The 22,297-nt window shown below is 37.1% G+C and overlaps 1 long non-coding RNA gene across 1 annotated transcript in view; it reads right to left on the reverse strand.

The window, feature by feature from the left end:
• Positions 1–7,527: 7,527 nt before the first annotated feature.
• Positions 7,528–22,297, reverse strand: part of LOC118666156 — a 57,898-nt gene continuing 43,128 nt past the window's right edge. The window contains exon 3 of the long non-coding RNA XR_004970873.1: positions 7,528–8,887. This is a non-coding gene — a long non-coding RNA (uncharacterized LOC118666156). The remainder of the gene's footprint in view (positions 8,888–22,297) is intronic.

A 22,297-nucleotide genomic window follows, 5' to 3' on the forward strand; every position in this document is an offset into this window, starting at 1 on the left:
TCTTAAGGAAGCCATTGAACCATCAACAAGCTGTGATTGCGCTACTGACGTGAGTAAAAGCATTTTTCTGGGAAGTTATTTTTCTCCCTGCACAAAGAATGGAGTAAAGGACAATCTGAGTCCAAAAGACAAATAAAGTGGTAAATGTGCAATAACAAGAATGGAGATAAAGGGATCATACAAGAGATGTATTAGTGAAAAATAGAGTAGGAGAAGCTGGGTAACTGATGTCCAGAAGTCTCAGAGGTGTGTGTGTGATTATGAGTATCTTTCAGGTCTGAGCCCTATCAGTTCTCTTTTAGGCTGTCTGAAAATCTTGGTAACTAACACTGAGCCTTATGGAGATCTCCTTTTCTAGCTGCTAAGAAAAATGTAGTTACATGCAGCAATGTCTTGAAACATCTTGCTGGGGACATAGGTTCCTTGGTAGAAGGGGAACTTCCTCATTGCTGATGCTGTGATACACCGGTCTGTTCCCCGCAAATGCAAGTGTTGTCCTAATAAAGGAAGCACAGTGTTTCTTAGGTATCTAAATGAAGGTCCACTTGGAGCATTCCGAATATTTTTTAAATGATTAATCAAACTCAATGCTTACACTCTCTGTGGTGTTTACTTGGAGTCAGCAAACATCTCACAGATTAAAAAAAAAAAAGCAATCAGTAAATTCTTTTCAAGGACTGGAAACAGAAATCCTCAGATGATTCACTGATGATTCAGATTTCTGTGTATGGCTTCTGCTCAGCCTGTTGCCAAGGGAACTTGGGGCCTACTTCCTACCACACCACGGCTATAAAAAGTACCAGCAAAAGCCACCGGAGAGTAACTTCTCTACTGTTTTATTAAAAAATGGCTAATGAACGGAACATCAGCTGCACAAGAGAGGTTTAAGTATCTGTGAAGATCCCATCCATGAGACACTGAGAAGCCAGGTTGTTAATCTATTTATCTACCAATGGCTTTTCCATTGCTTCCCTCATGTGGGGTATATTCTATAAACAACCGAAGATGCCAACAAATTGTATTTTACTCCATAAACTCTAGGCTGATGTGCCTTGGTAGTAATAGCCATGGCCTGTGAAGTCTGAGTCAAGCCCAGTCATGCTGCTTGCTTCTCTGGGTCATTTTGGCAAGAGGAGGACATGAGACGGGGAGGGAGCTAGGTTGACTAGTACACGTGGGTCCTGCACACCTTTGCTCCTGTAGCCCTGGTCTGTTACTTCCCTCTGACAATCATCTTTAAACAAGCAACATAAAGAAAGCTATCAGTACACTCAACTCGTGAGAGAAGGCCAGTCATAGATGGACACTTTCCATTGCATATCCAGTCTCAATTTTTCCTTTAATATGTGCTTTGAGTTAAATTCTTTTCTGGAAATAGGGAATAAGACTGCCTTATGGGTAATTGTCAGGAAAACACCCACAGGACATAAGTTACAGCACAGAAAAGCCCACACTGTGCTTGCAGAGGGCACCGTCTCCCACCCCACTACCAACACCTGGCAGGACGGGATAATCGCAAGCATTCTAAGAATGGTTTTCTTCATTTGACTAATGTTTCTTCTTTTAAAATGAACATATTTTCTCGATAGTTCCATGTGGCAAAAAATGTGTCATGAGCCCCACCTGAGAGGCATGAGATGTCTAAGAATTTTTATGCTTAAATTTATTTGACACTAGGGCCCTTCTTCTATTTGAAGGGGCGGCATGATTAAGTATGAGGTTATACATTTAAATTTACTAACTGGGTGTTAAAGTATTACTTGTAATAAACTGATTTTTCTAAAATGCAAACCTGATTTTATCATCTCTTCCCAATTTAAAATCTATCAGACGTTTCCTAGTTCTTAGAGAATAAAATCCAATCTCCTTTTTAAGGGATGTCAAGTGCTTGATGGCCTCATCTCACACCCATTTGTACATGAGCAATGCAAAGCTACTTATAGCTTCCGACTCCTATTCCTGCTCCTCAGCTCTGTGGCGTGGCACTTGGATCTTGCTAAGGCTGGAATGTCTTCACTCTTTTCCTATGTGCTTCATTTCTATTTATTCTCAGCACTTAATTCAAAATCACCTGCTCTGCTCAGTCTTTCCTGATTTAACTGCCTGTCAAAGCAATCTTGTGTAAGGACTTCTGGCTTGCCCATATAATATCGCATTTATAATACCATAGGTTAACTTTTGTTCATGTATCTATGTGATTTTTATTCTATTACACTGCATAATTCTTAGAACTCAGATTCATATTGGTGTTTTTTTTTAAATCTTTGTATTTCTAATACTTTGCACAGTACTCAGAATATATTAAGTCATATGTAACTGTTTGTTGAAATGTTTTCTGTTTGGTAAACCTTATGGTTATTGTTAGAGGAAAATTTGTCTAAAATAAATGTATCACTAGAAAATGTTAGGGATATATTAAATAAACATTGCATATCTGCCTTAAAATGCCTTGTAGAAGGGAACTGTGTTCACAATTTCTTGTTGGATTAACAAGGAAAGGATCAAAGGGTCATCAGTTAGATGAATGTAAAACAAGAGGTATTTGTTCAAAGAACAACAGCACTGAGGCCTTCCCAATTTCTGATGCTGGGACTAGCTGATGGAAAGATTACAATGTAAGTTTTTTTATTGTCTTAAGGACTCTCTATGGGACCAACATAAACATCTGCTTTAATATCTGATTCAGAGCTATGAAAGCTTTGTGACAAGCCTGTCAACCAAGAAGAATTATTAAAAAAAAAAATAACTCATTCCATCAAATCCAGTTTTTCATGTTTTTTTTTTTTTGGTTTGTTTTTGATTAGGGCACTCACAGGCCGTGGGCCCAAGCATTTCAGAAGCCCCTATGGCTAGGAATGAAGGATAAAGATGAACTGACAGGGATAGATGTAGGAGAGGAGTTTTATTTTGAAACAAGACTTAATGTACTGTACTTCTACTGTAAGTTCTGAGCTATCAGTAGTGCTAGGCTTGCTCTAAAGGAAACTACATTAGTGCTGGACACTGTGACTTTTCATTGGTAACTTGGAACGTTTTGCCTGGCAAAAGGTGCTCTAGCACCATCTTGGGGTTCCTAGAGTCACATATCCACTGAAATGAGAGCTGCCAGGATATGCTGAGAAAGCTACACTAGCGTAAGTGAATCCAATGCTGGAGTAGGACCATGAAATAAAGAGAAACCAGGCTGAGATGTAATTGAGGAGTAGGAGGAACTCTGAACTAGCATCTAAAATACCAATTAGCCTTTGAGTGGTGTAAACTGCTTTGGAAATAATGACAAAACACTATCCACTTTCCCTACAGGGTGAAAATATTCTTCAAAAAGAAGTAAGACTGGAGAACCTATTTGTGCCAGGGTTTCTAAAGCCTCAGTGTGATTACTACTTGGAATTACTGTCCACTTCCCTGATAGCGGGACTCCTGGACCAACTCTGGAGCCTGGGTTTTCAGAGTCTCACAGGAAACCCAGCATGAGCGTGAGAAATGGAAGACAGATTTCAATAAATGCATCAAGCAATTTGAGTTCAGGAAAATGTCCACTGACCTGTGCAGTGCTTCCCTTGTCTTCCAAACATTGATAAATGGACTTCTGTTCACTAGGGTATATCTTGCTATTGGTTGTTGTCATACAGATGTTCCCCTTCCTGGATATTTTCTGGACAACATCCTTGTGTTTTTAGTAATCAAAACTCCCAAAAACTCTTCAGAAGGATCGTTAAAGACCTGGCTGAATTCTAATTCTGGAATAAGTTCAACACACTCCTTTTCCCCTGCTCTTCAGTTGGGTCTTCCCTCAGAAGATCATCCAGGGATGATAAGTAGCTAAGAAAGTGCCTTCCACTCCCAAAGATGGCACCAGAAGAAACTGTGCAATACCCAAACAACATCAGAAGAATAAAGTTGAGCAGAATAACATTGCAAAGACTCAGAAAAATTAAAGCCAACCAAAGTAGACCAAAACCTATAAGGTCAACCTAAACAGAAGATATAAATAGGATCAAGAGTCTCCTAAAATAATAACCAAAATGCCCAGGGTATAATAGAAAATCACTTATCATAACAAGAACCAGGGAGACCATGATCTGAATAGAAAAGATAATCAACTGGTACAATACCAAGATCAATTAGATGTTGGAATGTCTGACAAGAATTTTAAAGCAGTTGTCATAAAGTGTAAACATCAATTATATATCCTCTTGAAACAAATAAAAAATAAAATCTCAGCAAAGAAATATAAGCTATGACAATCTATGGAATGAGAAGAATATTTGCAAACAATATATCTGATAAGGGGTTAATATCCAAATATACAAAAAAAAAAACAAACCCCAAAAACAAAAAAAAAACCTCACACAACTCAATAGCAAAACAAACAAACAAACCCCACAAAGAATCCAATTACAAAATGGGCAAAGAAGCCAGATAGACATCCTTCCAAAGGAGATCTGTGAATGGCCCACAGGGAAATAAAAAGTTGGTCAACATCACTAATCATAAGGGAAATGCAAATCCAAACCATGATGAAATATTACCCGACACCTGTTAGAATGCCTATTGTAAAAAAGATAAAACAAAAGCTGGTGAGGATGTGGAGAAAGGGGAACCTTGGTGCACTGTTGGTGAAACTATAAACTGATACAGCCGCTGTGACAACAATATGAAAGTTCCTCAAAAGATAAAAAATACAACTCCCATATGATCTAGCAATCCTGCTTTTGGGACTGTATCTGAAGGAAACAAGCACACTGTGTCAAAGAGATAGTGATATCTGCACCCCCAGGTTCACAGCAGTGTCATCATAATAGCCAAGATATGGAAACAACCTAAGTGTCCATTGACGAATAAATTGATAAAGAAGGTGTGGTGTATGAATACACAATGGAATATTATTCAGTCATAAAAAGAAAGAAATCTTTCCATTTGTGATAACATGGATGGACTTTGAGGGCATATGCTAAATGAAATCGTTCAGACAGAAAAAGACAAATACCATATGATTTTACTTATATATGAAATATAAAGAAAAAGAGAGGAAAGAAAACAGACTTATAGAAAAAGAGATCAGATTTGTAGTTATCAGAGGGGATAGAGGGCATTGGATAAAAATGGTCAAAACTTTTGCGGGGTTGGAATAGAAGTTATGGAAAAGTACTGGGCAAGCTTGCACAGCATCATTTCCAGGCCAACTTCCATGACTCTGGTTGTATTTCAACTCATTATAATTATTACTCGTGGTATCATGAGTTATGGATTGGAATAAGCCCCTGGGACAAGTAAGAATATGGGATGCTTCTTAAGTTTCCTTTCATCCCTCTCTCCTATTTTCCTAATCTGCCTGAGTAAATTAAGAAAATGTCAGGTTAGAGTATTCTAAGAAATAAAAATAACATTTAACAGTGCCCTGTACTGGAATTGCTCAACCCAACCTGACTTGTTATTGACAAAATGATGCTCTGCAATAAGGAAAAACAGGCCATCCTTTTGTGAGAAGTCCCTGGTCTGACTATCTCCAAGCCTACATCTAGTTTCAAGATAGTTGGTCACCTATACTGAATGGAAACTAAAGTTGGTGCTAATGATCAAAACTGCCTTTGGAGTTTAGAAAACTCCCTTGAGTGAACCTGCCCTTAAGTCTCTAAGTCAACTTGCACTTAGGTGAAGTGAATTTTACTCTTAACGCATTTTTAAACCCATACCATTACATAACAAGCACTCAAAACAGACAGGCAGATACCCAAGAATATTGTTAGCAAGATCTCCAACCAATGGCAAAGTCATCCTGCCCAGAAAAACCCTTGCATTAGTAATTTTCAGATAACCAGAGTTGCAACTAAACAAGGCAAAATGGAAAAATAATACTATCTACATGTTGGTCTGTCAAGTCAAGAAAGCTCAAGCCCTGGCCAGTGTGGCTCAGTTGGTTGAGCATAGTCCTGTGCACCAAAAAGTCACTGGTTCGGTTCCAGGTCAGGACACATAACCAGGTTGCAGTTTCTCTCTCACAGTTTCTCTCTCTCCCTCTTGCTTCATCTCTCTCTCTCTAAAATCAATAAAAACATGTGTGTGTGTGTGTGTGTGTGTGTTTAATTTAAAAAAGAAAGAAAATAAAGCTCAACCTGTGGGCTAAAGCAGCTAGAGATCAAATGTAGTGGTGGGGAAGGCATCCTAAAACAATGGCCAAAAAATTCTTGCTGCTATGTGAAGCTGATGTGTGGCCTGGCGTAAAGGGCCAAAGAGGAAAGACAACCGAGAGAGCAACAGCACAAATAATTATTCCAAGTCAAGATTTTGAATCGTAGCTTTGATGATGGGAAAGCTGAAATGCTTATCTGTGGATAACTGAGTTTTAATTATTTTATCTCATTTCATGACACTGGAAGAGGTACTTCTATTGTATTTTCAGTTTGTTCCAAAATAATGTGTTATGACAATAGAATGAAAATCAAATGTACCAAGGGTCAGATTTGTTCAATCTGCCTAAAGGAAAGATCACAATGAAAATTCTTAGAGAGGTTTACTACGTCAAATGTAATTATAACTCAGTCAATTGTTCAAAATACAAAGTTTGGTGTAAAATGCTTTAAATCTGTATTTTCCATCAGACTTTTTATTGGCACAAGTTTTATCTTCAGATAAAAGAGAAGTACAATTCTCAAATATCACAATAGTTCTCATATGAATCACTTTTTGGTTCTTGAATTTCTATATTCAGTTAAAAAAAAAAGTCCCTTTATTACAATCTTATATTTCCATCTCTTGTCAGAAATATTTTGACATAAGAGCAAAGATAAGTAATAATTTATAAAGGATAAATATGACTGACTATATGATCAGGGATAAATAAACATAAACTAGTTTATATTACAATGAAATAATTTTGAAATAGAAATATGAATCTAAAGTTAACTGAATAAATCTTCAATTTAGTAAAGGTAATATGACATTTGGCTACAAAAATAATTATTTTTTCACTCATTATGAGGAAAATAAAATATCTAACTATAAACATCGGCTAATTTTATTCCAAGATCAACTAGTTTGAAAACATTTAATATCTGCAGTAATCAGATGAATTAAATAGTACTGTTTTAGGGTACTACTTTAGACCAAAGACTTAAGCAAAGATGCAATATTTGAAATGAATAAGAAAATACTTGTTTGCCTTACTGGTGTGATTCAATGGTTGAACATCGACCCATGAGCCAAGAGGTCACTGCTTGATTCCTGGCCAGGGCATATGTCTGGGTTGAGGATTCAATCCCCAGTGGGTGTGCAGGAAGCAGCCGATCATTGCTGCTCACTCATCATTGATGTTTCTATCTCTCTATCCCTTTCCCTTCCTTTCATTCTAAAATAATCAATAAAAACATATTTTTTAAAAAAACTTGTTTTATTTTACACATGATATTTGTAAGACATGTTTTTCTTTGAAACAGTATATACTTAAATGACAGAGACTGTATTTGAATTTATGTTCTGAATCCAGCTTTTAAGCTTTTATTTTCAGTTGGAATTCTTTGCATTTAAGCTATTTTAAGTTCAATGTGAGGAAACCTCTTATTTGTTCTTTCTCCATAAAAGGACTAGTCTTTAATAAATTTGTCTCTTATTGTGGCCTCTAATCCTCCGTGTTTACTGGAAAAGATCAAATCTCAGGTTTGACATTTAAAGGTTGCAAATTAGACACTGCTTAGTATATCACATAGCATCAGTAAAAGGCAGAAGAGGTATTTACTTTGGATAGTTTTGATTATAAGCATTTCCCCCCTTTATTCGTTCATGTTTTTACCATCTTCATAACCCCATCATGTAGCCTACTGGTCGCTGAAGAACACAAATTACCAAATGTAATTTCACTTAGTGGATTTTCCAGTTCCAAAGGAAACTTGCATTTTAGCATAATTTCAAAATGACTTCAGAGGAGATTAGTTTCTGATATTTGAAGACAGTGGTTTGTGAAATCTCACATATTACATATTTAATTTTTTATCAGTAAATATTCTCTCAGTGATGTCTTGCAAATGGTTAACATTCAGTTAAAATGGCCTAATGAATAAATTGTGTAGTCCTAAACACACAGGAATACTAAAGTCTTGCAATTATTTTTAATCATAATTCTTTATAAATCCACTTCTAGACAATGTTATCTTCCCCTTGGGTGATTTGTGCTACCTCTAGTGGAAAGAGGGAGCCGCTTTGTGATCTTGTGGTACGGAGTTCAGATCCTGCTTCTACCTCTATTGGCTGCATGACAGTGAGCTACTTACTTCTCTGAATCTGGGGTTTGGATTTCTTTTTTAAAAAAGAATTAGGCACAAAATGTATAAAGTAAAGAACACTCTGAACATAATAACTGTACAATAAATGGTAGCCAAAGTTTAAATTATTAAAGTTATTTGTTGAAGTAATTTGAAATAAGGTTTCTGGAACCACTTTATTTTCATGTATATTTGTATATTCTCATACAATATTATCCAAGTGTCATAGAAACATGAAAATGAATGGATGAATGTGAATAGTTCATTCTGAATGAAAATAAATGTCAGACAAAGGAAAAGTTTATTCATTTTAATACCAAAGAGTTGTTTTGTCGTTTGTCTACTTTTATTCTGCCACAGTTTTTCTGAATGTCTCATGCATGCTGCTATGTGCTGCCAGGAAAATATGTCCTTTACAAATTGTCATTAAGTCCTTAGGCAATTAAAAAGTAATCCTGGGAGGTGATGATGTTTTTGGATTATAATCTAGGAGTTTCTGGAGAAATTGCCGGGAAACAATAGGGATAGTGTAGAGTTCCTTTGTCTGCCTTGCTTCTGTTCCTTCCTGGGCAATGTACCAATGTTGTCCCTTGGGCATCAGGTGGTTATAGAGGAGACTGCTCTTTTTTCTTATGGAAAGAGAAAAGAAAGAATTCAGAAGCTCCTCTGCCAGCCTATTTCCTACAGAGATTCTGACCCCTTGCACCCCAGGCTGCCTGTCACCACACACAGCCACCTCTGCCCTTTATCCACCAGAGTTCGTCACCGTTCCCATGTTAGCTCACTGGACCCACTCTTCTCACTCTCACTTTGTTACATTGCTCTAGCGTTAAGTTTGGGAAGGAAGCCAGTATCGTCTGTAGTTCAGCTCTCTTGTTAATACTGGGATTTCTTAAAATCTGCCTGGGGTAATTTTAGTCTGTGCAAGAGTCCCATGGTGAAAACTGCTATGAAGAGTTTTGAATCATACATCATGTCTGACATTGAGAAATTTTTTAATCATTTAGGAAAATAAAACACCTTTTGACTCTCAGAATATTTTAGTGTAAAATGTAAAGATGTTTCAGATAATCCATTCAAAACTCATGGAAAATAAAACACCTACTCTATTCCTCGATACAATTTTCTTTCCGGGAGAAGTTATAAGACAATGGAGAAACATTCATTTTTATAATTTGCTGGCACTGTCTCTGATATTTTAAATGTTTTAAAGTTTTTAGAGCACATGTCAAAACACTTTCTGTGAAACAGCCTACTCGGAAGACTTTGACCTGGGGGTGGGGGAACACTCTGAGGAAGAGCTACCTGGTGGTGAGACATAGGCCTTCAGGCCAAGGGCGTGTACCACCGACCACACCCACTGTTTTGCTTGTGGGGGAACACGGTAACCTCAATGTCACTCTCACATCTAAGGGGGATGGAAGAAGCACTGACTGAATCTTAATTGTTTTATCTTCTCTATTCCTTAGTATAATCACTTTTCATACTGTCTGTCTTACCTGTTCACCTATGGGTTCAGCTTTTCCTTTTCTGGAGAGAGAACAGAGCTTGCTGAAATGATGAGGTCCAAAGAGGTAAACTTCCTTCTGATCTTTACCAACATAAAATAGGCATTCCCAGGAGACTTCGCTCAAAATGGAAACATAAAAGAGTTCCATGACTTAGAAAGTGACCATTCTTTAGCATGTCCAGTACATAGTTTGTCTGATACATGTGCTGTAATTCTTCATGGCATAAAAAGACTGAAAATCCACACAATTGAAAAAGTATAAAGCTGTAAAGCCTGGAGTAGATGAGCTAGCAGAGTTACTAATAAAACAGCCTTTATGGTATCTGGATCTCGTTCAAGTTCACTACAGCACATAGGGAAGACAAAACTTCCCACCCTGTTTAAAAATCAATATATTTCACAAGGCTTAAAATAAATATAATGAAAAATAACACAATGATAGGTCACATTGAAAATACTCATAAAAACTTTTACATAAACACTGTCATTGCATCTCCATTTTCATAGCCCAAAGATTGAGGGGAATTTAGTACAATTGAGTAGTAACATGATAGACCAAAGAATAACTCTAAAATAGCCCCATCTGTCTTCACAGCTCATGTTCTGATACCAATGGTTTTTGAAGAAAGGCTTTCAGCTCAGAAGTCCACAGATTTGCAAAGATTCATTCCTTATGAATCTGAAGGAATTATGGGTTAAATAAGTATACAAATGATGCCTTACAAATCCAAGCCCAAATGATAAAGCTTAATGCAAACACCTACCTACAGACATAGACACAGAATCATTTCTATAATATCATAACCCTACTGTGCATACTATTTGAAACCTATTATTTTCACATGTGACAAATAGTCACCCTTTTGTGGTAGGCAATTACACAGACCTGAGCAGAGCAAGGACGATGGGCCACGTACAGAAAGTCACCAGGGGGGAAACCTCCAGGTGCTTAGTAAGGACAATTATTGGGTGGGACTTTGCCTCCAGGGTGACTTTTGCTCCCCTAGCATATCACTGGTCATGAGGTTTGGACCCCCTGACCTATCCTCCCTAGAGACAATATCTAGTTGTATTTCAGCTCCAGCTCCAAAACAGCAGCAAAACCAGACCAGTGACCCCAGGGCTGCCCTCAGGACGAGCACAATGAACAATGATTCCCACCCTGGCACCAAACCAGTGTACTTTCCCTCTCAGGAGTATGCCCCTGCCTTTCCCATCCCTCTCCACCTCCCTGCCCCAGGTGCATAACCATTAGCTCTCTCACTCCCAAGCTCCAAGGGCGCTTCTTTAACTTCTATAACTTGTTTCCTAAGCACATTTCTTCTAGGAATTACTTCTTGTTACCTCTGTGACTTTATACATAAATGTTCTCTAATAGTTGGAATCTTGGCTCTGAATTCTTTCCTAGCCAGAACTCAAGTACCAAGGTTACTGAACCCAGGTCCAGTCTGACCCTACGGGTCTAAACTAACACCCAGTGCTGTTCCCACCACCTACAACACTTTGAAATCATAAATTTAAAAGCTACAAACCATGGATGTGCTTAATTTATTTTTTATTTTTTTTAAAATATTTTGAAAGAGAGAGAAAGGGAGCGGTATAGATAGAAACATCAATGAGAGAGAAACATCGATCTGTTGCCTCCCACTTGGCCCCCACAAGGATCAAGCCTGCAACCCAGGCATGTGCCCTGACCAGGAATCACATTATCCACCTCTTGGCTCATGGGTCAACACTCTACCATGGAGAAACACTGGCTGGGCTGGGTGTGGGTAATGCTGTTTATCCAAACCATCATTATTGGGCATTTAAGCTGTTTTTAAAATTTTAAGATTACACATATTTTTTGGTCAACTTTTAATTAATAAATATTTGGAAATATGTCTCAGGATTCCTATTGTTCAAATTCCTGGAAGTGGAAATGGTGGGTCAAGAGTTTAACCCACCTGCTTGCATTTTATCAAAATTTCCTTCAGAATGATTGTATAAACAAATACTCATCAGCAGTGCTTAAGTTGCATGTATAGTGTTCCTTATAAATACCTGCATGCTTTGTATTAATCATCTAATCTCAAATAGTACCTTTGCATGAAGAACTTACCTGGCTTCTAATGAAAATGCCACTAAGATGAAATATGCAGAGGTCAATAATCCAATTAACTGTGTAACCTCAAAAACATGAGAGGAGCCAGTTCATATTAGCTGTGCAGACTGCTATGGAAACTCTAAGGAAGTCTGGCCAGCTCAGTGGTTGAGTGTTGACCTATGTATGAACCAGAAGGTCATGGTTCGATTCCAGGTCAGGGCACATACCCGGGTTGTGGACTCCATCCCCAGTAGGGGGTGTACAGGAGGCAGCCGATCAATGATTCTCTCTCATCATTGATGTTTCTATCTCTCTCTCCTTCTCCCTTCCTCTCTGAAATCAATAAAAATATTTTTTTTTAAAAGAAACTCTAAGGAAGGCCTGTGGCTATTATTCTCTATTTCTCTTAAAGGTTAAATTCTGGATAAAGATTGAAAGCTAGCTGCTTTGTAAAGTTGTTTTCAGATTTGATTACCTAAGACATGCTATAGTAATGAGTCATCAGATCAGATTAACACTTGCAATAGGTTTGAATGTCAAGTAAGAGGGAGAATTCAGGGGAAAGAAAAATGATCCCTAGGGCCTAGATGTAAGTACTGTCTTGGCAAAACTGTATGTCTAAGTGTGACAGGTGTATTACAAGACATTTTTAAAACCTTAAGAGAGGGTTCATGCTCGCTGGAGACTCTCAAATCATAGGAAATTAATTGTTTTCAAGTGATTTGTCTTGAGAGATATTCAAATTCTTTCTTGGTAAATAATCAAGTCTTTTTCAATCTTTGGTATAATGAAAAGAACATAGGAAGAGAAGTTGTAAAACTTGATATTGTATATCCCAGCTTCAGACCACTGAAATCAAGTGAGTATCACAATAAAACAAGTTGTAATCTTTTTGTTGATGGAGGGTCTTACTGTCAATTTGTAAAAAATGAAATATCTATGAAAAGCAATAATGCAAAGTGCAATAAAAGAAGGTGTGCCTTTATACAATTAATTACATTTTTCTTATTCTAGTCTCTCTTATGTGCCTACTAATTGTATAGCAAATGGAATGCTTTTACTAATTATTCAATACATTAAACCAAACAAACCATCTATAGACATCAGTCTAAATAAAAATGAATTAATCATAAGACATTAGGCCTCTTTATTCATTGCAAGCAATCTCTCTTCTAGATAACATGTTCATGTTGTCAACTTCAGAAAACTTGAGAGGCAGAAAAAGAAAAAGACAGCCTTCTGTCTGACCTAGAAACATGAAAACTTAAAAAAAAAGAAGTTCTGTTTTTCTTCCATTAAATGAATATTAACTTAATCTAATCTAAGGCTCATTTTTTTAGTTAAGGTTTGCAAGCAAATCTCTATAAAAATGCAAATTATATAATAGACTCTTGGATTTTTCCTGTCCTTTTCCTTCATCTTGTTAATCTTGCAAGAAACATCCTCTATGTCTTTCAGAACATTGAATTTTAGTGGAGATGTTGATGAGGAAAGAAAACTAAGTTCCACATAAGCACTTAACAAAATTACTATGAAAAAAATTTGAAAGAAGTTTGAGAAATCAAGGCTCCTCTTTTGTTATTTGAATCAATGACTGTCAAATTTAAAACATTGGCTTTCATTTTTACATAGTATCTTCTAAAATTTGAAGTTATACAAAAACATAGTAAGTAAAAAAAAATACTACAGGAAAAGAGCACTCCCCCCCCCCCCAACACACACTCACACACATAGAATTAAGACCTGAAGTCCCAATCAGTCTACTTATTTAATAAATTCCTTTTAGTTCTATTTTGTCTTAGCTATTCTAGCTCTGCAGAGACTAAATGAGAAAAGTATGATGAAACATTCGACCTCCATCATGAAAGTGAAAGAAAAATAAGGTCAGTGATCTAAACGTTTGTTAGGAAATCTGTTTAAGACTTGGATTTGCATGTATCCCCTCTTTCTTGGACTATTAATTTAGTCAGCCCTTCGACGAGGCTTAACCATCTCAAGTGACATTGCATCAGTGCAGAGCAAGTAGCTGAAGAAGATCTAGTCCAGGATAACTGAGCCTCTGAGACGGCAGACATTACGGGGGATTTAGGAAAGATTACACTCTTTGTATCCTGCCAAAAGCAATAATTAAAGTGAGTGGAATCTGCTTATATAAACAGCTGTCATTTTTTTCTTCAACAAGGAATTTTGCCATTTGCCAATATCAAAAAGGCTAATCTAGAGAGAACTTAATTTTCATCATTCCCCCTCCTCAGTAAGAACCTCTGAAAGAACAATTAAACAGAATGTGCAGCCTGAGGAAGGGTCCAGCAATCGCAATGCACGCCAGCCACTGCCCAACCCGGGGAAACTTCAGGAAGACCCAGTGCAATACTTGGTCTGATTGTTGTCTGTGTAAGTACCTAGTCAAGATCGACACTCTTATTTATCATCTTCCTCTAGCATCCCTTCACCAGTCTTCAGATTCTAGATGACTAGTAAATACATTTCAATCTTAGAAAGTCATGCCATAGTTTTTATCTAAATAACCCAAAAGGCATAACATTAAAAGGTAAAAGGAACTTCTAAATGTTTTTGAAGCAGAAGACTCCCTTCCATGATCATCAGTAAAAACCAGTTGTCTGAGAAGCTGGGCATATAAAAATCATGAGCATTTCATTCCAGATGTTATGACAACTATAAGCTGTAGGACACAGATGCTACATGCTAGGAGAGAAGAGAGGAAAGAATATTGAATCAACTGTGAAATACAGATCACTGAGATGAGGAAGAGTATGCTGTGTATTGCAGGTCCCCAGATCCTGTTCACATACTGTATTTATTTTATCCTCAGAAACCCTTTGGATGGTAAACAATAACTGGGCTCAGAGAAGTTTTATGTTTTGCCAAGACTGAAAAGTCAATGACAGTGTATGAGTCCCCACCCTCCAGGCCAGTGCTTTTTCCCCTTATTTTTCCAAGAATGCATTAAAACAAATGAACAGATAGATCATAAGAAAATTATACAATTGGCCATTTGCATATGAAAAGATGTTTGATTTCAAACATAAAAAAAAGAATTGCATAGATATATTTCTCAGCCATCAGACTGGCAAAACCAAAGTAGAAAACAAAGACTGTCGGGAACTAGGAACTATCATATGCTGTTGAGAGGACTAGAATATGGTACAAACCCTATGGAGGAGTAGTGGCAAGCCTAACCAAAGTACAGATGCACCTACACTTTGAGCCAGCAGTCCTACTCTTAGGAATCGAGTTTATAAACACACCCACACAAGGCCAAAATGAAATATGATCAAAGTTTTTCATTGTGCTATTATTTGTATAGCAAGAATTAGAAATAACTCAAGTATTAACAATATGGAGTTGCCTGAACTAACGATGGTACATCCATATAATAAAGTAATATGCAGCAATAAAAGAAAATGAGGACTATCTTTATGTACTGATATAGAAAGATCTTCGGGATATATTCTTTAATAAGAAAGCAAGGTACAGAATAGTATATATATGGTATACTATCTTTTATATAAGAAATGGGAAATGTATCTGTTGCAAATTGGAAGGATTAAAAAAAGCTAATAAATGGTTAACTATAGAGAGCAGGAGGGGGGTAAGTGAGGAAGAAAGGTTAGGAGAGGCATCTAGGTACACATTTTTAAAATATAGTTTTGACTTTCATACCATGTAAATGCACTGACCTTATTTTTTAAAGGAAGATAAAAAAGAAAAAGGAACCCTTAAAATTCAAAAGAAACTTAAACAAATATATATAATTCTATGTAAACGTATTTGAGGGTTAGTTTCTATGAAACAAGAGTAGATTAATGTGAAAAAGGAGCAGAGAACAAGAATTCTTAAAGATTAATGACAGGATTTCCAGGATGAGATTACAAACTAAAATGCAATCTAATTTTGAATATTTGCTGGAGTATAAGAAAGAAAAACCCCACGTGGTTTTAATGCTTAAGACATCACTATGGAGAGATGCATCTACTACCAGAGGATTGTATTTATTTCTCCAATTACACAACTTGGTTCTGTAATGATTAATATGTACATAATTAAAACATTCTAAATAAAGAAATATCTATAATAATAAAATCGTAATATGCTATTTAGACCAGACATCCTTCTGGGTGACCTTCCAGATAAAGCTGGGGCTGTGATGGAAGCCCGGGTCCTCGGTGCCAGCCGGGGGAAGGAAGGCCTACTTTTGCATGAATTTCATGCATCAGGCTTCTAGTATTACATATGAATCTCATGGTTTCCTTGTTAAACGTTTGGCCTCCTCTCTACAAATGATATTTCCATTTATATTTTCCATTGCATGCTGAGGATTAAGTAATTCCTAAGGGTTATTCTTTCTATACATTTCCATGTGTCTAGTTTTCAGACAATAAGGGCATGACAGTTGATTAAAGGGCCTCATCTTTGAGGCTTTGGAAAAGAAAAGGATTACTTAATCCTAAATCATTATCTGGGTCAGGTATCTGCCATTTAAGCCTGAATATTTGCTTGGGTTTGAATTAAGGTAAATGTCCATGGACATGCTAAAGGCAGGGCCACCAGAGGTGGTTCCCATAGCGATAGGACTAATGTTCAGGGGGAAGGAAAAGCATGCTTGCAAGGCCGGCCCCATGGCCATGCAGTATGGGTGGTTGCACAGGGTTCCATACTTACAAGAGGCTAGTGCTTGAGTTAATAATGCTTGGTTGACATCACCTTAAAATTCTTAACCATATCTGAGCAAGGGGCATCACATTTTCATTTTGAACTGAACCCCACATATTATTTAGCCAATCCTGCATGTGTGGCTTGGCCCTAGGCTTATCTGTAGAGCTGGCTGTTGCTCTGTTTGACTTCATTTATGCTCAGCTATTGCTACCCCATTTCCTTCCTGAAGATAAGGGCTGGGGTTGGACTACTCTAGCTACTGCAACAGTACAAAAGACGTGAGCAAACATGTATTGGGGAGTGTGAGGTAGGGTGGGGAGGAAGACCTAAACGTTCAATCATTAACGTCATGGTAATTTCATTCAATTTTTATAACTCTTGTTGACAATGCTCCTTCTTTAAATTTTTAGTAATTCCATCCTTCTATTGACTCTGACACCCCTATTTTAGAAAAGGTCACCCCATATTTTCTCTCTAAATATTTAAGAGCATTGTTTCTCAAAATACAGTTGAAGACCAAGAGTGGAAATATTTTGATCTGGCAGCATTTGTATAAATAATGTTATGCTTTTTTGGGGGGGTCACCAATTTGCAGCTTACCAGAGCTGCTTTGTGGAGTTGTGCTGTGCACAGCATGCTCAAGGGAGCTGAGGCACCCAACAACTCTGTGTGCCTATAGGTCTATGGACATTCACTGGCCTCTTGTCTGATCTAGTCTCCTTGTTATAACTCTAGTTTTATAGCAGCAGTGCTCATGATAAGTTCAGTAGACTTTATTTTTTATTTTCCTCTAAGGTGGGCAAGTAGTAGCAAACAGGAATAATCTATATATATAAAAGCCAAGCGACCAGAACGACTGAAATAACTGGTCGCTATGACGCACACTGTGGCCAGCCAACCGGCCCGATCGGGGGTGGGGCCGGCCAGCCAACCTCCCACGGCCCCTATCCCCAGCCAGCTGGGCCCTGATCAGGGCCAATCAAGGTGGGCCAGCCAAATCCCACCCGTGTACGAATTTGTGCACTAGGCCTCTAGTATATTTATATATGATAATAATTGTATGCCGAAGCCAGTTTGGCTCAGTGGATAGAGCCTCGGCCTGCACACTGAAAGGTCCCAGGTTCGATTCTGGTCAAGGGCATGTACCTTGGTTGCGGGCACATCCCCAGTGGGAGATGTGCAGGAGGCAGCTGATCGATGTTTCTCTCTCATTGATGTTTCTGACTCTCTATCTTTCTCCCTTCCTCTATGTAAAAAATCAATAAAATATATTAAAAAAATAATTGTAATGACATTATTATTATACCTATAATGAATAATTACTATATATGAGGCACTGTCCTAAACACTTGATGTGCTCCATTTCATTCAATGTTCCCATCCACCTGACAAGTAGCTACTGCATTGTCCACTATTTATAAAGGAGAAAACTGAGACTCAGCAAAGTGAAGTGGATTGATCAAGGTTGGAAAATTGGGACTCTGGCCAGAGGACTCGAGAGCCATGTTCTAAAGCACTGTAGTGCCCTTACTCTAACAGAGAAACCATTTGAGGTTCACAGTCATTGGGACTAGGGAGGTTCTGGCTATTTCATATCTGTCTGTTGAGTGAATTAAACAAACAAAAACAATCATGCACTGAAAGTGATTCTACTCTTTTTAACCTTATCTCACATTCCTACAATATAACAACTGCTGTTTGTACATGATTTTAGTTTTGGAAGTTTCATGGTGATTCACCAGGTAGGATTTTAAAGAATCATAAATTGTGGAACCTTGTTGTTGGCTGCCGTGAAAAAGGGAAGAATTGAGGAAGTAAGCTGCAGATAAGGCTAGGAAATGTAGTCCTTTTCTGAGAAAATGGTTTACTGTTTCTTATTCACCTCAAAGCATCATCGCATTGATGTCAATGGGTCACATATGTATGGAATTTAAAATATGATATTTAAGAATAGTCCAAATATCTATCTTACTATCTTTGTGTTTAATTATTGGTTATTTCACTTTTACGGGTGATTTAAGAGAGCACTTAATGCATAAATACTGAAAACCACATAAACACCATCTTCCATAGAAATAATAAGATATATTAAAATAGGACACAATGAAAACAATGTTTAATCATTATTCAAAGCAATCTGAAATTCTCTAATACAGGATTTCCTTTCTAAAATTTGCTTCATCCTGATAAGAAGGATGAGAGTAAATTGTAAGGATATCTCCCTGGAGATAATTCTGATTTCAGAATTTTGCTGTAATCGCACGGTACGTTTAGCTGATGAATGTGGAGATTCAAGTAGCCTTAATTTCCCAGCTTCTCATTTTACTAGTTACCAACCAGCTCTACTGGAAAAGAAAACAAAAAAAATTCTGGGAATCCAGATACCAATAGCAGAACAGGTTTTGTTTCTTTTTATTTCTAAAAGTGCTCTAAAAATTGCTCCCAAAATTGCCACAGGCAAAGAACATGGGATTGTAGGTAAATATTAGCAGAGTGAGCACATTCCATACTTTTCTCAAACAGAAGAACTAACTCTCAAAAGGCTACTGCTCAATAAGACAGATGATGTCAGTTGAATCTCATTTCCCCATAGACAATATTAACAAAGGCTTATGTTACTAACCAAGTTTTCAAAACAAACAAACAAACAGTAGACAACATCTCTATACTTCTTAAAGTATTTAAAAATTATTATATATATTAAAGACAGAATAAGGTAGTAATCAATTAAACATATTTTGTTTATGGTATATTAGGGACTTGTTAGTGATTACAGATTCATTGCAGGTGTGTTGAGTCTTATTTTTTCACACACTTAGAATCATTTCATGATTGTTTGGGAAACAGATCTAGTGATATTTGTCTTACTGCCCTGTTTTCGATGGAAATTTGTCTTTCACAAGAATCGGCATTAAAAGAAATTTCTTGACTTTCCTCTCTGTTTGAGATCATGAGCACCAAACAATTGACATCCTTGTTTATTTGACGGTTTCAATAAGTAAAAGTGGCTGTAGATATAAGTAGAACCGCTGAGAAGAGAAAACTTTATGCATCCTGCCAGATTCACATGACAAATTTTGAGGTTGAAATACTTTTAATTACTAATTGAATGACACTAATAAAGGATAATGGAGCCAAATATATGGTTTTGGAAGATGATTTGACTTTGGATGGTAGGTACTGTTAATATATTCTCTCTGATCCTTACAACATCCTGTGAGGTAGCTAGGTATTATGATCCTGAAGTACAGGAGAGAGAAACTCAAGTTCAGGGACAATAAGTTAAATGCCCAAGGTTACAGAGGTGGGACTCAAATTCTGACTTATACGCTTCAAAATCTCAGGTCCTTACCACTACCAGTACTCCTTTACCATTTTCCCCCTCCCGATAGATGGAAAACTATGTTTTTCAATGAAGACTGCAACTATTCTGAAACAGTATTTTCTCCCTAAGTAATACACAAAGTTTTTTCGCCCAATTGTTTGAATGATGGCTGCCTCTAGATAACCAGACAAGCATGGAAAATAATGTCATCAAGCTGACATTTATAGTCAGATTCAGTTAGATTAGATCAGCCAGTAAGTGCCTTTGAAATGCTGTTTATTAATTTTAATAACTTATTCTATCTAATAAAAGGGTGGGAGATACTTCACAAGCGTTTCTCCTGCTTTCTTGGACATGAAAGTAATTTTCATTCAACAATGGTCAGTTTTTCTTTTGTTACTTATTGTGGTGTTGATGCAAGAACTCAGTCCCTTTAGAGGAAGTGTTATAAAGCCCTTAAGAATACAGATCAAGTTGAATAAAACATGAAACCTTTGTCTTATCTTTTATTATTGTGTGTTCATATTGTAATAAGTAGCTGAAAGAACAAAATATTTCACTATTGCATTAGAGCAATGATAAATCCGGACCAGAATTCTGATGCCAAGAGCAATCCCAGGATATGGACCTTGGTGGATGAAAGGAGGGGTTGTCAGATAAAATATAGTTAGATATTGTTTCACTGTATAAATATTGCTAAATATAAAATACAATTAAATACACACAGTTAAGTATCACATGTAACACACATCTATACTAAAAAAATTACTTATCAGAAATTCAAATTTAACTAGGTGTCCTGTATTTTTATGTCTTAAGCCTAGCAATTCTACTTTCAAAAAGCATTGAATCAAAAAAACAAAACACGAAAGGGTACATACCAATTATACTTATATAAAACTCAAAACCAGGCAAAAATAGTTCCACAGTTCTGAGTATGATTAGTGGTATATTTGGAGAGACCAGTGACTGTGAGAGTTACTAGAGTGATTTGGGAATGGGTTAAGCTCTATTTCTTGACCTGGGGGTAGTTACCTGTATTTACTTGACAAAATAATAATAATAATAATAATAATAATAATAATATGCATGTTTGGATTTGTTTTCTTTACCTTTTGGAATGTATATTATACAGAATTAGTTTGTTTTTAGGTGCCATGATCATATTTATGAATCACAGAATAGTGGTTGGGAGGCAATGCTGAGGGGAAGTACTAGGGAGTAAGGCTGCTGTTAAGAGGATGATGTACTGATCTAGAATAAGAGTTTGAAATGGGGCATGGTTCTAAATTATGGAGAATTTACATTTCCTGAGATGCTAATATTGGCAAGACAGCTTTCTAAGTGATGCACATTCATAAAGAATGAAAGAGTCTGGGAACACCCACAGGTATTTGGCATAGAATATTAGGTGAAGTGGTCCGGTCACTATCTAAGGCTGAAGAGTTTGTGGGCTTCACAACCCTCAAGGGCCACATTCTGATCTCAGGCATGATAGGTGTACATATTTATTATGAAAATTTTCTGGCAAACAGTGAGAGATTTTGAGGAAATCTGCATTTAATATTTTTTTAAGAGAGATGGAAGTAAAGTAGAAGGGGTGATCTCTGCTCAGTGTTAATTCCCACAAAAGTTCCATTTGGCCTAGTGGAAGCCCTGATGAGGTGCTTAACACCCACAATGAGAACGGAAGATGACTACATTTTATAGGTCAGTGGGAAGGAGAAATAAACAATGAGCACAGTTTTCAACTATTATGCCTGAAGTTCATAGAATATTCAGTTACAAATGAGTAGGAGGAGGTTGAGTATATGGGTATGAGTTGCAGAAGTCTTGTCTGGGCTAGCAATATAAATTTGCAAGTCATCTGTGTGGAGGAGTTCATTAACACTGAGCAGAGATCACCCAGCAAGGATCAGGAGTAAGAAGCAAAGAGGACCAAGGGTAAAATGCTGAACAACTCTCATCTAAAGAGTGAGAAGTAGTAAAAAGAAGGCTAACTATGATGCAGCCAGACAGGTATGGGATGAAAACTAGGAAAGAATGGTGAAGGATAACTGTAAACTGTGGGCTGAAAAATGCTATTTGGCATCGCCAAGTAGGAATGCCTTAGCAAGAGCGATCTCGGTGGCCTGATGTAAGTAGAAGCTATTTGAGCAGGATGGAAAAGGATTAGGAGATGGGAAAGTAAAATCTCAATTTTTTAAACCTAGGAGTTTGCTTAGAATTGCAAAGAGAAAGATAGAGTGATAGATGAAAGACTCAGAACAAATGGAGTGATTTCTTTTTTGTTTTGTTTTAAGATGGGAAAAACTTAAGCATGCTTGGGTACTGAGGAGAGCCAGTCAGTTGAAGCGTTTGAAAAGAGAGAGTTTGAAACTTGGATCAAGAACTTGAGGGGGCGGGGAAGGAACTATCTCAGAGCCAACACATACATTAAA

This window comes from Myotis myotis, unplaced genomic scaffold (assembly GCF_014108235.1).
Source record: "Myotis myotis isolate mMyoMyo1 unplaced genomic scaffold, mMyoMyo1.p scaffold_m19_p_11, whole genome shotgun sequence".
Lineage (NCBI taxonomy): Eukaryota > Metazoa > Chordata > Mammalia > Chiroptera > Vespertilionidae > Myotis > Myotis myotis.